This window comes from Chaetodon auriga, chromosome 12 (genome assembly GCF_051107435.1).
Source record: "Chaetodon auriga isolate fChaAug3 chromosome 12, fChaAug3.hap1, whole genome shotgun sequence".
Taxonomy (NCBI): Eukaryota; Metazoa; Chordata; class Actinopteri; order Chaetodontiformes; family Chaetodontidae; genus Chaetodon; species Chaetodon auriga.
In genome coordinates this window covers 19,746,199-19,762,920 of record NC_135085.1, presented here as the reverse complement: position 1 = coordinate 19,762,920, position 16,722 = coordinate 19,746,199, and the positions used below count along the sequence as shown (strand labels likewise).

General features: G+C 41.7%; 1 protein-coding gene across 13 annotated transcripts in view; it reads left to right on the top strand.

The window, feature by feature from the left end:
- ptprfb (protein tyrosine phosphatase receptor type Fb) overlaps positions 1-16,722 on the top strand; it is a 163,311-nt gene that overhangs the window by 28,014 nt on the left and 118,575 nt on the right. Inside the window, exon 1 of one of the 13 annotated variants that reach the window (XM_076744634.1) lies at positions 12,452-13,167. The exons of the other annotated variants lie outside the window; for them this stretch is intronic. The gene's annotated coding sequence lies outside the window, so the exon portion shown is untranslated. Of the gene's footprint in view, positions 1-12,451; positions 13,168-16,722 lie in introns of those variants that run through there. 13 annotated transcript variants of the gene reach the window in all.

Sequence of the window (16,722 nt, the reverse complement as noted above, 5' to 3'; positions counted from 1 at the left end):
ACACAGATTTGATTATCGGTACAGTTGGGTGCATTTGTAACAGATTTTCTTTCCGATGCTTCGGTAGTAAAATCCCACTGGGAGCTATAGATTATTGCAACTAATACAATTTCTACGCTCTTGCAGGTCTGTTTCAACTGCTGACAGACATTTGCTGGGTTGTGTTCTCAGTGGTGCTGCTCCCAGATGCTCACAGCACATCTGATCTGTATTTCATAGCCATTTACACTGTTCACTCCGACACTTGATGTTTTTATTTATTTATTTCGCTCAGATTTTACAAAGAACCTTCAATTAACTCTGAACTATTTTGGAATCTTTTGGGGGGGGGCTTCTTTGGTCTCTGAAATGTACTTTCGTTGCAGAAAACAAAGCCACCTGGATTCTGTGTAGAATCCATAGGGGGCGGCCAGAGTAGACGAGAATGTATCCTGTTCACGAGGACGTACGGACTATCACGAGGCTTGTCAGTTTTCATTTGTATTTTTCACGCCAAGCACTCTGGTGACGCAAACTAACTGGCTCTCCTTGAGAGTATCTTGTGCATGTCAGTCTGTATTGTTGATGCAGAGAAGCATGTAGAAAGGATACGCCTCGGGGGTGTCGGTCTGTAAGTAGGAAAACCTTCATAGCCCCTATTTTCTAACCTTTTTGAACTCAATAAAGATTCACCAGGCCTTTACATGCTTTCCCACCAGTGTCCCATATGTATTGAGTGTTACACCTGGATGTAGGATCCTGATGCCAAGTCTGACTCTTAAAATCAGGTACAAGTACATTTTTGTCAAGTACAAATCCGATACCGGTGCTCCTTTCTCTTTTCATTTCACAATATGCTTATCTCTACTTTTGGCTTGGTTGGGATCATTCTTCTAACACAAAGCTTTAACTACTCACTCACTACTGTAGGTGAAGACGATCATGCATCAAAAATCTTCTTAGGCTTGTTCAAATTTTAAGGCTGCAACAGTCATTTTCACCATCAATTAATCTGTCAGTCATTTTTTTTCATTATTTCTTGATTCATTGTTTGTCTACAAAATACCCATTCAAAACAAATTCCCAAAATCTAACGTAGCAGGTCACACCTCACTCTTTCCGTGATGAATTAAAAGATTTCTTATTCCTAAAACTTGTTGATAATACATTACCACCACCCTGACGAGGAAACAGAATGTAATGAGGATTCTTGTTTGACAGCTATTGAATCACCTTAATTAGGTCTGTTTTGGTGCCGATACAGTAGCATCAGGGCCTATAATTTTAGTTTTTCACTGCTGACCAGAGATCAGTTTAGATGAAAATGTGGAGGGTTAAAGGCCTCTCTCCTCACTGCAGACTTTCCCAGCTGGCATTCAAAGCAGGTTTGGCTCATGCTGCCCTCTAATATACAGAATATAATACCCCTGTTAGCGGCTTTCATTGTGTGTCAAGTGCCCATTAAATTTAGGCTTGACACTAAGCTTGGTGTGGCTGGTTTGTATGCATATAATGCTACTACTTATAATTTCAATGTGGAGGCCTGTTTCTTGGGCTCCGTAATGTCCTTAAATTATGTTATGATAGTTAATACTATAAGTTAGCATTGGAAGAACACGATCAGAGCTAGTTGAGCCTGCATACTTTGATACGCAGGATTTGATTCCTGCTAAATGAAGACATCTCTGTCCTCCGTAGCCTCCTTGCATGACTGTGATCCTTTACCCCCTTTCCACCGTTATAGTTTGCATACAAGTTTGATAAACCTGACACCAGGAGATGGATTTCCCAGCCAACCTAGCTCTGAAGTAATGGGAATCCAGAGCGTAACAAATGGTGGTGCCAGTACAGAGCTGGCTCTGCTGGGTGTGCAGGTGGTCCTCCATTCCCCTTGTCAAACCCCCCACTGCTCCCCCAAAGTGGCCATGGAGACGTGAGCAAGATTATTTTGGAGTTCAGGTTAGAGACCAGCTCTTTCACTCCCCATTAGTCACACTCCAATTTCTGTGATGGGAATTTTTTTTACTCTCCCTTCACATTTTGTAAATGTATACACAGCGTTTCCCCCTCAGACTTGAAAGGTCACAGCATGTTTTTGTAATTTCTTGTCTGCTCTGATTATTTTCATCTGGGGTGCTGTGCCTGTGGAAAGCTGATGTCATTTAGGCTGTACATTTGGAAATTATAGTGTGGTCTCGTTTTGACATAAATGATGAATAAAAGGTCTGCAGTGGAGTTAACAGGAAATGTTCATTCAGATTTCGAGTCAAGGAGTTCAAAGGATTTCCCCTCAGACTGGATCTCGGGTTTTCTTGCAAAGCTAGGCCCTCCCTGAGCCAATAACGCGTATTGATTGGATTTTACTGGTCTGTTTGCACTTGCAAATGGACGCATGTGTGTTATTTTGTCCAGGAATTTGTGTCTGTCAGCATATTAAGAAAGGAGACTGTGGATTTTCTAAAGTCACTAAGCTATATATGATAAAAAATGTACACGTAGGAAAATCCACAAATCTAGGCAGTAAGCACCCCTAACTCAATCTGCTGATGCTGCATGCTGTCAAACGGCAGACTGAAGGAGAAAGAAGTTTATTCTTTAAATAAATGTATTAAGCTAGGGTGACACCCTTAATTGCTGGGGTTTGTTGTGGCTGACCAACGTTCTTCTGAAACTTGAGTCACATTTTGCCCCAGAGACTATTCTCATTCCCCCACTTGTGATCTTAGTTAATGTTTAGCTACTTGATTTCAAATGCGAGTGTGGTTTAGGATGTGTGACATATAGACTAATGTGCGTCGTCACTTAAGGGACACGAGGTTAGTTTAATTCAGCAGTGAACATATTTTGCTGCCATGGTGGCTCGTCTGCCCACAAGTATTGGCCATCTGGTCACACAATTTCTAAACCTCTCCCCAGGAAAATTAGGCGTAGGGTTTCCAGAGCAGTTATTTTCCCACAGAATAAGTTTTTATCACCACAGTAATTCACAGGGGGTGGACACAATAACATAAACACCTGGACAGTGTAATGAAATCTGATAGAATGGCCCTGAAATATATACTATTTGTGTGAAAGTTATAATGTTCTGTTTTAGTTTGTGGTTTTCAAGGCTCTAAGTCTGTTTTGTTTTTTCATTATACTGAAGGATATTCATGTTATTTTGTCCGACTGTTTGTTTGCAGGGTAAGGACAATGTAGCACAATGATAGCATTTATTGCAAGGATGTTGTATTTGTTTGCATTACATTATTATGTACTTGAGGACCTTTAGAAACTTTTAAAATGTTCTGCTCTTCCTGAAGCATTGCACTGTTTTCCCCACTGATCCCCTCAAGCATTAACCTAACTGCATAAATGTGGATTAAAGGGAAAACTTTTCACAGTGGATGTTATAAGATGTTACAAACAGCACTCTTTTGTCATGGTTACACTTGCATTTTGATAAAACAAATCAACATTCTGCAGTGGCCTGGCTTGTGTTCTCAGAAAATGTATCATGTAAAACGAGAGATGTGATCATAGATCCGTACACAGAATTCACATGTAAGTCAGTCAGACATGTTTCACCTTTGCCACATCTAAACACAAAGGTCACATTGAAAAGACAAGTGTAGCCCAGGCCGTTCACACACAGTGACAGTGAGGTGGCATTTGTCCACTGCAGTGCTGCTCCTAATATTGTCAGAGATATAACTGGAGTGGCAAAACTCATTACAGAGATCAGAAGTGATCTGAACATTTTCCTAGCGGGAAGCCTCTTCGTAGGTGAACACCAGGCGAAACGCATCAGGAGATGCTGGAGGAAATTACATCACGGTTCACCTGCCGCTTCAGTCGGGGGCTGTCCGATGGGATCAGCTGCACGGCTCAGAGCAGAGAGATCGACTTGTGGAATGAGTAGGGGCCGTACTTTTTTTTTGACGGTCCAACTTTAAGCGCTGCAGCACCTCTTAAAGTCTGCTCTGTGGTCATGATGGCATGCCGCGTTTACTGGGTAGCAACACCCACAGCGTGACCTACAGTGTGACTTTGACCTCATCCTGAAATATTTGATCACTGTAGGAAGTGAGTGTTGTTTTGGGATGCTTCAGTCGTACTAACATGGTGGCCCTGTCAATGCCATGCTAGTGGGTCAGACAGCTGGGAGCCTAAATGGAATTTAGTAACTGTAGGAATGTTCATCCCTTTGCCGCTCCCAGTGCAAACACGCATGATAGGAACAAATCCAACATATTTAGTGTTAGATGTGCTGAAGATAATCAAGAAAAACCCTTAACATGTTATTTTTGTGGTGCACTTTTAGTCCTCTGGAGTGGGCATTAAATGAGTGGTAGAATAAAGGTCGAATAAAAAAAACTGTATGATTCCCTAAATAACAGATGGCTCTTTCTTTACATTTCTGGTTTGTGTTGCTGATCACATCCTTGAAATCAGTGCTTGGTTTTGCCGTCCCCTGATTCGCTGGCGTCTGAGAGCGACCTGACAGTTGGCCTGACTTGACTGTCACACTCCCAGAGGTCTTTGTGCACATAGACAGTGAGCCCCAGGAAGGAGGAGGCAAAAATATAAGGAAGACGCTCTGTGCAAACACCTTCTCTGCTTTTTGATGCAGTGACAAATTTGCCAATGAAATGATGAAAAATCGATTGAATATTAGAAGGTGGAATTGCCTCAGGCACCTTTAGAAATGGAAGTCTTTATATATGCCATATAGGTATGCATTTATGGAGCTTGGTGGTTACAGTTTCTAGTGCTGTTCTTAAAGTAAGGTTGGGATGTGCAGGTATTTTCCACAATCTAGGTCTTCACAGGTATATCTTTGTCTGAGGTGCAGTGTTTTCTTTCTTCTTTCTTTCTCTTTTTTTTTTGTTGTTTTTTTTTTTGTTCCCGTCTCAAAGAGCACTGCACTTTAGCACTTCTACATTCACCATCAAGAGGTAAAAATGGCACTGAGAGCTCTGGACTATTTGAGAAATTGTGCTTTGCCCCTGCAGCACTTAAGCTCAGGCCTTTGTCATTATTAGCTTGCTCTTTTAGCCACATATTCTTCTTTTCTAACGATAGAGACCAATGCCCTGAACCCAGTTTGCCTGATCTGCCATGTGCCAGAAATCCTGGAGATAAGTAATAGAAGGTGTAACACTTAAGAGGCTAAATGAAGTTGAATGGGAGGAAAGGGAAATGACTGGCTTTCTTCTCCATTAGCACTCAAATTAATCCACTCATTTCTTCGCTATAAATTTATGAGGCACTGATGCTATTATAAGAAGTTTTATGTTGAATATTTCATTTCCTTAATTATTTTGGGCTAGCTTTCTAGTCAGTCGGTTGAAGTCCATTTGTTACTCCCCGCTATGAATGGTTAATGAAGAGAAAAGCACTGAGAATTCCTTTAAAACTGTGTTGTAGGCTGAGGTTACTGTTTAGCTTTGGTCGTTTATTTATTTATTGAGTGTATTCTGAAACTCTATATAATCCAATTGCAGGAAATCATCAGCTAATGCTAGTCATTTAATATCTCTTAAATACAGAGAACGCAGTCTTAACCATTGACTTTGGATTTATAAGATCGCAGTAAGAAGGCACTTTAAACTTCCACTTCTTTGTTTTAATCATGTTTTTCTTATAACCTTGGATACTAAACAGCAATTTCCACACAAAACATCTTGCGATTTCAGTTTCTTTTTGCTGTGATGTGTTCACTGGTTTGGTCAACAGAGGGCCCTTATCTTTCACTGTGAGTCAGGCCATTGTTGAAGAGAAGGACCCTGCGAATGCAAAATGGCATGAGTGATGGATTACTCTTTTATTTGGCAGGCTTTTCATCTGTTGAAATGGGGTGTGTGTTCGTGCATGTGCACGTCTGTGTTTGGGACAAATGGGGGAATTTTTATGTGCAGCATATTTTTAGGCTTGTTTCACACATTTGGAAGCACATAACTGATGCTGATGCTACAAAAATTAAATAAATGTATCAATGTGAAGTGTTCGAAACAGTTTGACTGCAGCTCAGCTCATACTTCCAGAGTCTCAAAGTCTGTTGGTTATATTAACATTTCGTGAGTATATGGGGGAAGCAAAAGATGTGATACAGCCTACACATTAGTTTCATGTTGTGGTATCATGTGACATATGTTTTTGAGATCCAACATGTTAGCATAATCATGTAACATTGATATATATATATATATATATATATATATATATATATATATATATATATATATATATATATATATATATATTACACAGCTCAAGCCATAAGTGCTGAGGCCATTATCAGTTTTCCATGCGAGCGGCTAAGTCGTAATTTGTGGTTTATTTCCTTTTAGCAGTGGAAGCAGCCTTCTCCAATAGAGGGAATAATTTCATATCCCCATCCTTTTGATTTCAGCAAAGTGATGCACTCTGGTGCAAAGCTTGGGGAGATTTCCTAATGAGAGCTATTAGCAATGCTGAAGTTGATTTGTGTTTTTGAATTCATCCTTTGTGTCCGAGTTGTTTTTCCCTGTATGCCGATGGGAAATTATTAGACTAATAAAATGCTTTATTGGGACGCCACCAGTTAGTTCTGTGGAGTCCAGAGAAACAGGAGAAGCACCACACAGAATCTCCTGTGCTTGGTTGAACATATGGACATACAGAAAGCTTTGAGCGTATTTGAAAACCAGCTGACACTTTTCACTGTAGCCAGTCAGGCGACTTATCTTCATGAGTGCTCGCACCTTATCCTCTGCGTGAGGCAGAAATATATTGAGGGAAAGCATCTGGAAGGCTGTCTTGTCAGAGACAAAGTATAGCCTCCTCAGGTTGGGAGAGACTACTCCGTGGGGCTTTTATTAGGAACCTCTCACTGAAAGTTTTTCAGATTTATCAAAATCGCCTCAGTGCGCTGCAAGCTTACTCTATCCAGGATACTGCAGAAAGCACTGGCCCCTGTTTGGATTGTATCCTCGGCCTATTCTTTTATACATTTGATGCTTTTTGAAGCTGGTTTCTAAACCGTATCTCCACTGATTTAAGCCTTCATCTCAATGGCAATTTCCAATTTAGAGGAAAAATGCACTTCAAAAAGGACTTGGCGTGGTGCCATTAATCTCTGTACAAATTTTGCTGGGGTGGTTGTATTGCTTCTTCACTTAAGATGAATAGACCAATGTAAATGATAGTGGTTTGTAGCGGGCAATTTCTAACGTGAGACAAAGACAAGGTTTGAAGACATTCAGGGAGAAATATATCAGAAAAGAAGCAGAGATATCAGTTCCCCCACTGACAATAACATCGCAAAACACAGAGCATTGTAGAAACAGCTTGCATCTTTGCAGAGCTGTTGACAGTAGCCTGTGAAATGTAATACTGCTGAACAGCTGGTCACAGCACAGCATAGCACAGCACAGCACAGCACAGCATTGCTCTTTCTCCACACCATCTTTCCCTTGATTGGAGAAGTAACTAAGCTGCTTTTGCTTTCACTCTTTCCACCTACACAAAAGGTGAGACGTCTTGCAACATCCTGGTATCCTTTCATATCCTTTTAGTATACTTGAAGGAAATTGATGAATTAGAGTTTTGTTGTGTATCAGTGCTGAGGCGGCTGTCTGTTCCAAAAGTACACCTGACAGTAATCTCAGTGGAATGATCATCGATCAAAAAGACAAATAGAGGTCTGAAAATTAGACCAGGAGGGAGACATATTCAGGTGAGAAACGAAGTGAATTGAACTGAGCAGGCTTTAGAGAGTAGTAGATGACATTGAAGGTCACCCGCTAAGACACGTTTGGATAAATGGAGCCAACATCCATATCATTGATTGCCAACTTACCCTTTGAAGTTGCACAGAGTTGCATTGTGTCCCTTGTCTTGCATGCTGTTTTTGACCCTGCTATACGCCTTGCCACCCACAGGCGATCTCCTCAGCGCCACAGCAGCGACTATTACTCCCCCAGAGGACTGTGCGAAAATTACATATGCAAGATGAACCACTGAAAATGATTCTACGTCACTTGGGCTCACTCTCGCCTCTCACAAACATAACCTCCCGCCGTATTGCATATTTCACCTCAAAGCGACATTTCTGAGCCACCCGCCTCCTTGTTTTCATTGCCACCCCCGTACCCCTCACTGAGAGCAGAATGCAAGGAAGTCAGTCTCTGGAGAGGTTCAGGGAGCGTAGGGGGCCAGAGGGTGGAGAGGGGGCACAGTGCTGTAAAGTGCCTCAATGTCGCTTCATTTCCCCATTTTAATTGGGCTATCTAAATGCACCCCCGGTTTGTCAATACCCGCCAGGGTCCCAGATAAAAATGATTTGTCTCATGCATTCGGCGGCACGCTCTGCTGTTCTCCTTAGAGAGCGTGCCCCGCCAGTTGTCAGCAGCAGAGTGTAATGGAGAGCGGTCGTTGTTTTTGGTTTTCAACGAGTAGCAGGAAAATAAGTGCCTTCCTCTATCAGTTCCACTGGTCTTGTCTTAGTCTTATTTCTTTTTTCCGTACACTCATTCTGTCTGTAGGTAATAAGTCAATATAAGCATGCAGACACACCCACCTCCGTAGACACGACGCCACACAGGCCAGGGCGCACATGCACAAATTCACATGCTTTACACACATAGACACGTCTGTACAGGCACGTATAGATGCAGGCACTCACTGAAGGTCGGTCAACACGGTGGAGCCAATCTTATCTGTGTTTTTATGTGCTCTTGTTTCCCGCTGTCCTTGTCTTTTTCACACCTCCTGTCGCCATGTGCCATCACCTCCCCTCTCAGCACTGGAGCCAGTGTTATCTGCAGACAGTCCTGAGAAAAATTCAGGGCCAGACTTGTGCCCTTGGTGTTTGGACTGTTGAGCAAAAGTATGATGCTCACACAATGTTGGACATTTTCATTCATTTTTGTGTGCCTCAGAGATACAGAACTTTGCATGGTAAAGATAACAAATTTGTGCTTAAGTGTCCCCTCTGCAAATGCTGCTTATCTTAACTGATGCATGATGAACATAATGTGGTGGCTCGTGTGAAGAAAATGAATCATAATTAGATGTAATCAGATGTATAGCTTCCACATGCTTCCCGTGTAGCTGAAGTTATCCATGTGACTTATCTTGTCCTAGATCACAGGCTGAGGTTAAATGTTACATTGATAATTTGCAAGTAACCTTAACTCATGTTTGCAAGTAATAGTATGATCCTTGTATGTGATATAGATACCATCAGGACTGCAATCTGGAGGTAAATTAGCTAGCAAACAGACGTCAGTAGCCAAGCCCCAGTAAATTGTGAATTGGGCTGGGAATTCTAAGCTAACAGGTGTTGCCCAGCTGTGCGTTTGGACATGATGACATAGTGCTAGACTTAAGAGCCCATCAGCAGCAGCACGCTGACTTTCACAGTTCAGTGTTTACGACACAGGTCAGCATTTTTTCACTGGCACGCAGCCAGAATTGTGCTTATCAATGGCCCCTCTGAATGGGGAGATAAAGCACATCTATTTGTACGCCATTTTCAAAATGTTTTGCTTTAGATAATAGTTGATAATATGTTAATGTGGTTTTAGCTAATTGTACACTGCAGTGTTTCAAAATGCAGGAAATACAGTATTTTCTTGTAATGATAGACATCAGGTATTCAGTCAGTGCGTACTCTTCTGACCTTAGACCAAGAAAGTGATTTTCTTACCTCGAAGCTGAACCTTGTTAAAATGTTTTGGCAGACTTGTTACATTGGACAGACAGTAATATTGATAAAGCCCAGGGCTGATGTGATTCATCCCGTCCTGCGGCAGCCAGCACAGTTTCCCATCAATGATGGCTGTTGCTACCACCGAGGAGCTGAGGTGTCAGGCTTGATCCAGGTGTTCTTCCCCAATAACCCTGGAGCTGCACAGCAGATTTAGTACATGCAATAACTCACAAAATAAAGCCGGAAAAGCCAGGAAAAGACAAACAAAAACATTGATCTCATAAAATCAAGCTTTCCCTAAAATCTATTGACAGGGTACTGTTAGCAGACTGGTGCGAGTCAGGGAGGGGCTGGCTTCTTCAGACTGAAGAGGTTGTCAACCTTTTTTTTTCACTCAATGAAATGAGCGGGGGATGGGTGGTTGTCACAATGTTATAAATTCTCAGACTTGGTAGGGGGTGTTCCCAACTCTATTCAAGATCTTTGGGGGGGGTGGGGCAAAAGATAAGTCCTAAAACTGCCTGAGCCACAAAACCTCACTCGAGGCACCGGTTTTAATCTTGCATAGACGGTTACTGCTGTAGTCCATCTGTGTTTTGAGTTTTACATTGTGCTAAAATGAGATTACGCCCTAGATGAAATGGCCCATGTTACGCAGCTGACACACAACACTACATTACTGTAGCTCACAGTTAATTTTCCCTCCCACTCTGCGGTAAAGACTACCAGCCAATCTAATCTTTACTTCTACCTTTTACCACTGTGAGTTGTTCAGCGATTTGATCTCAGATGAATGTGACTTTTGAGTCGGCAGAGTCTTTACACCCACAAAAATACTTTTTCTCCTCTCCTCTGGGGTGTGTGGGTGTAATAATTATTCTCCAGAAGGTTCCTTCAAACTCTCATGAATTTGTAAGGAATGAGAGGTTTCCAAAAAGTCCAGATTGGTTGCTCTCCTTCCTGCACATAGTTGTGATGTAAATTCCTTGTCCTTGTTGGATGTTTGTGATCCGATTTTAATTAGTAATGTTATTGCTGCACAGACAGCTAGAGAATATTCATACAGCCCAGTTCACACATGCAGTCGATCCAGGAGATGTTCAGGGACGTTTCCTGCATGGGGTCATGTGTGAATGGGAGCAGGGATGGATACTCCGGGAAATCTATACAACCAATTTCCCACCTCAAGACCGAGTAAAATTGCACTGACACTGTGCTGTGAATGAAAGAAGTAACATTACAGGGACAAACAACTAAAGGGTTGAAGTTTCAGTAGGTAACTTGTATAAAACTAACTTTTTATCATCTTTGCTTTAAGTCCAGGTTGTCAAATACCAATGCTTTTTGTCCAATCCGAAGAGTCTGTGTTTTACATGAAGAGACATCTTCTGCGGCGTACACGTACATCTGGCCTTGCCCCAGCTTTGTTGTCTTCTGTTTTTGAGTTTTATGGCAGTCGGCATCCACAAGTGTTGCATTACCGCCACTTGCTGGACTGTCCCTTGCCCCATCTATTCCAGCGTTATCATGGTATCAAGGACAGAAATGTTCTGAATGTAGCTGCATGTCTGAAAAGTAAATATCACCAGTGATGCCTCACAGCTTGTCCCAGGAATTTACCGGGAACTGTGTGTGTGAAAGACGCTTAAGTCAGGCTGTACAAATTGAATTACTTTTTAATCAGATGACCCACATCCCAGTTCTAAACTACAAGGAAAGTTGAAGATAAAACAATTCTTTTTCTTGCTGAAAAGTCTGTTGTGTGCACAGATCTGCAGCCTCCAGTAAAATCAGACTGTCTCCCATTGTTAACAACAAAGAGAAATGTAGAACACATTGCTGTTTGCCATTTCCTTCAGCAGAGTTTAAGCCTAGAAGACATTCAACATTGCTGCTTTTAGTGTAAACCCTCATACATGCTTTTAAGAACCTAGCTCTGAATCTTTTGTTGTGTGTTGTACTGTATCAGCAGTGCTGCCCTGTTTAGATTAATAGGAATTCACCAGCCAACAGTATTGTAATTCTTAGTTTATTTTTCCTTTCAGAAACTACTAACATATTATGATGTAGTTTGTAATGTATAATTTAATTGTTAATGCAACACAGTATTATATATGGCTTCATCTAAAAGCATTTGTCTCGGACTGGGTCATGGCTTGCAGCGTCAGCAGCGCCACTGAGATATATATATATATAAAAAAAACATCATTACGTCGAGGGCGAAACATTGTTGAAGCATTGCTGGATGAGTCAAGTTACAGTCCACACAGTATTATTGGGATAAATGAGCAAACCTCTCCCCAAGGTCCTGGGGCTCTGTGATCTATTAAGGCGCTGTCGTCTCGGATGGTGAATCTCAGAGAGCGAGGGAATTTTTGGGGAAGAGAATGGTTGTGCTGACATCCTCTCTCAGTGCAATCCCTTGTCCTTGTAGGACGGAAGAGAAAAACAGCACCAGAGGCTGACTTGGCTGTTCCTCTGAGCTCTGTCATAAATCCAACTGAACATTTCTGAACATCTGTTGTGGATGATTAGCTCCATGGCTAGCAGAGTTTGACCGGAGGGAGTGAGAACCAGTGTGTTGGGGAGTTGTGTGTGTGTGTGTGTGTGTATATATATTCAAAGCTTTGCTGATTTAAGAATGAGGATTTTGCATATTTATTTTCTTTCTTTCTTCTTCTTTTTTTTTTTTTTTAGCAAGGGATAGAGGGCCAAATTACTTTCTGAAACCAATTCATTATCCACAAAATATGTTACTGGACATGTTATATTGGCACAGTCCCCTGAGAATGCTTGTTTGTTTCAAGGTCACACTTTGTTAACCCCTAATTGATTTTTAAATACATGCAGGACTTTCATTCAGAAGTAGAATTGTGGATGCTGGACATGGCAGCTAGCCTGCCTTTTTTAGTCCACCTCAGAATGAGCCTGCAGATGCAGCCTCACATTCTGTCTCTGGAAGGTGTTCAATAGAGAAGCAATATTGGAGTCTCTAAGCTGCAGGAATACACAACATCACGTGTACTCCTACCTCAAGCCTTTTTTCTGCATGCAGGTGCACTGCAAAATTGATTGTCATTGGTCGAGGTTCAAAAAGGTAAGACCCCGCAGCCTCCTCCCTCTTCACACTGAAATTTGACACCAGTGACATCACATGGTGGGTTTGGCTTCTCCCAGGCAGTCCCTGAACACCCGCTCAGTGTGTGAACAAGCGCTGCCTCAGAAGGATCTCTCCCCAAGCCACATTGCTCTATAGCCACAGCTGGAAACGTATTGCTGGGGAGCCAAAAGACAGTTCTTCTGGTTTAATGAAACGCTGCGAATGGAATAACTGAGCAGGAGTTGGAGACTACTTGCTCTCACACACCTTTTCACAAGACATCATTCAGGGATAATCTTTTGTGGATACTGCTGGATTTTCTTTTCAAGGCTTTTGGATACTCTTTCTCTGGAAGGAAGGAATAAGGAATAAACAGAAGTTATTTCTAAGTGGACCTAACTGACATGCATGGGTAAGTGAATTTTGGACCACATAATTAAGTTCAGAAAAGTCAAACGTTGTCAGTGATGAAAACAGAAGTTATGACTTCTTAAAAACACATGAGGCACAGGTTTTTTTTTTTTTTTTTTTTTAAGTGGCCAGGCTGTCTGAGACTCTGAACTTTATTCGTCTCTATACCCGTGTTGTAGGAAGTTATTTTTCATCTTGGTTTATACCTTTTACAAGTTGCGTCTTATGATAAAAGTAACAAAATAAGTTGATGTGTTACACTTCAATGGTCAGGTATTTTCTTACTATTCTTTTGTCCCCGTTTCTTTTGTCCTTGCTCACTCTTGCTTGTTAAGCCAAAACAATAGTTTAACCTCGTCTTGGCTTAGCTCTATTGGCTGGCTCTCTGGCAAATTGCCCTGTCTGGTGCAAGCCCTCCCCTACGTATTCAGAGGACTTTGAATAGAAGGGCCATAGAATGTCCCCTAGCTACCGCTGCTAAGGTGAGGCACCCTGCCGTTCTACTGCATTAGGCCTACACTGAGGCCAAACAACCTGTTTTTCCAGTTGTCTTTATCTCCCTGGGCAATCTGGAGGGTTAAATTTCAGCGACAAGAATTCCAGTTAGAAGGAGCCACTGGAAGGCTTTGAAATCCCAGATAATTTTAGAGGAGAACTTTTGGAAGTCACAAATTATAATTTTTGGAAAATGTTTGGGCTTGGCTTTCATTAAAGTATAACCTGTAATGCGTGTGTCTTAGTGTGATTTAGAGGGTTTAAGTTTTGCTCTTACTGTGATTATCAGCTATATCTTAGTTGAAAGACATTTTTGGGAAAGACTGATTAAAGACACATGAAAACCTTTTGTACCTTTGTGTCTTCATTTCAACAAAGAATAACCAGCTCTAAATGTTCCCCTCAGCTGTAATTATGCCTTAAATCTTTGTTTCTTTTTTTTATTACAACATAAAACTTTTATACGCTTGTATGAGAAACTTTTGGACTGAGTTCATCTTGTTCTTGGTCACAGTAAATGTGGCAGTTTTTGCACAATAAGTTTGTTGCTCAATAGAAGGAGCTGGTGTCAGTGGGAAAAATACCCTTTTTGCAACTTGCTCTTTTGCATTAAAGCAGGCTTAAGCTTTCAAAGAAAAAAGTGAAGACAACATGTCTGTCCTGTTTTCTTTGGCCTTTGAAACAGCCAGACTTCCCTTCGGTCTGACTCACTGCAGTGTTTTCTTTCGTAGTTGTACCAAAGCCAAGCTTGCTTTTTATTATTTATTGTTTATTTTTTTCTTGTTTGTTAATGATTCAGGAGTGCAACCCTCTGTGTACAACTCATTCCTGTTAGTCTTGACTTGAGTGGTAACCCAGGCTTGATTAAAAAATGACCTTGAGGCAAAACCCAAGTTGGACACTTGTAAAAATGTCTCACTAGCATAAATAAACAAGACAAAAACTGTCAGCCATGGTCATTTGTTCAAACAAAGCTAACTCCCGTCCACGCCGGATGACCTGTGGGTCGTCCTCCTTCACCTCGGCCACGCCACCACTGACCCTTCATTCCACTTTTACGACTCAATTCTCTCCCTGTGTTACCAGTAATGCGCCAGAGAACCATGTAGGAAGTGACCTGAGGAAGTAGCTATGGTCATTCGTATACCACTGCTCCTTATTAGATTTCCTGACCAAACACGCGAAATATCTTGCACTTAAATCCCTCCCTTGGCTGCAGTCTGTCTTTGAATAAATTACTCCGTTTGGAACACTCAATCACTCAATGTCTCTCCCCATTGGATTCCTCAAAAGTAATTATGGGCTGAGCATATGGATTTTTCCATTGAACTTGATTTCTCATCATCCATGAATTGAATGATGTGTAATGGCCTGTTATCGCATGATGGATCTGCTTCGTTACTCTAGTCCCAGTTGGCACATGAAAGAGGTTGCTTACAATCACAGATCAATTGGCAGACCTTTGTTTATGACACATGCTGTACGGAGATAGAACATCTAGCAGCTTTCATCAGGTCAAAGCTTTGGTGCTGTAGCTGAAATGCAGAATCACGGGCCTCGGACTTGGAAATGCCAGCGGAGGAAAGTTTCTCATTTGTTTTCGTGTCAGGAAATGTCGCCGGATGGTGACAAGGTCATGAGCAGTTGTTTTATGATGACAAGGCCTAATTGTCAATCCCCTGATCTGTACGGAATAAGATGTTTACGCAGCTAGCGGTGACTGTGCAAGATAATGTCTTGCGTAATGCGCGGTGTCAATCAGCGGCCACGGCTCGTGTGATGTGTTCGCTGTGTTGATAGTCACTTTTTGGTCTCAGTTGTGACACTTCTTTCTTGCAGACAGTCGCTCATTCACTGTGACAGGTGCTGAGGAGAAGGTTTAGAAAAAAGGGCTTCTTTATCACCAAATTCACCAGTGTTTTGACAAGAACGCTTTTCCTCAGCTGCCCCAAGCAGAGAGCTCGTTTGATTGAACTAGGCCTGTCTATGCTTTGACATCTACACAGGCTTGCTAAACACACGCTAAGGTTTTGACATGAGATCACATCCAAATAAACAGGCAGGTTTATTTTAGAGAAGGTGATGTTATTTTTGTTGCCAATCAGCGATGAATAAATATTGCCCCGTAAGAAGATCACTGCGTGTGCGGCAGTGTAGCTTTAGGTTACTGTCTCTTTAAAGTGAATTGAAAACAAGTGGATGATAGTGCTCAGGATTGGATCATATTCAGCTCTTTTGTTACCTTCAGTCCGTCTCTGTTCTCTTTTTACACTATACTACATTCTACTCTGCGTTTCATATGCATCTGTCAACATTTTGTGCCCACTTATCGCCATCCACCAGAGGTCTGTTCTGTGCTCGCAGCCTCGCACCTTTTCATTTCAACCTTAACTCTATGCATTACAACCATGGGTTTCTCAATGGGAACACAAATCCGCTTTGTCAGAGAGGACATTTCCCTCCTTGCACAAAACTCATTTCGATTCCACATCATCCCATTACGCCTCCGCATTGATTGAAACAGCCTACATTTTCAGGGCAGCTGAATTTTTTTTGTACTTTGTATGTATGACAAGGCCAAAGCTTATGCTTTTGTATGTGAAATGTGCAGCAGAGCAGGTTAGAGACATACAGCGGCCATGGCAAATATACATTTTGCAATGTATTACGCTATTTTCTGAAAATAGGAGAAGACCAGGGATTACTGTTGTTGTTCTGTTGTGTGATACTGTTCATTTCCTTGGTGTTGTATCACTTAATTACTGTATGAAATGCTCCTAATATCTTGTATTTAATTTTGTTTTTCTGCAGAGAACCGAGGTCAGATCGGTTGCTTGTGGACTGCCATTAAACAGAATTAAAGGTCACAGCTTTACCTTGGTCTTGTGTACGAGGGGATAACTGTGATGCTAAACTGCAGTAAAGCAAATAAAATTGAATGTATGCTTGATTTATTTGGTGCTTGGTTCTGGGAGTACAGTCATGTGGCTGATTTATCCCTCTGCCTCCACCACCCCCCTTGTTTGCTCAGGGCCCAATTTCTTCAAATGCTTGGCTTAGA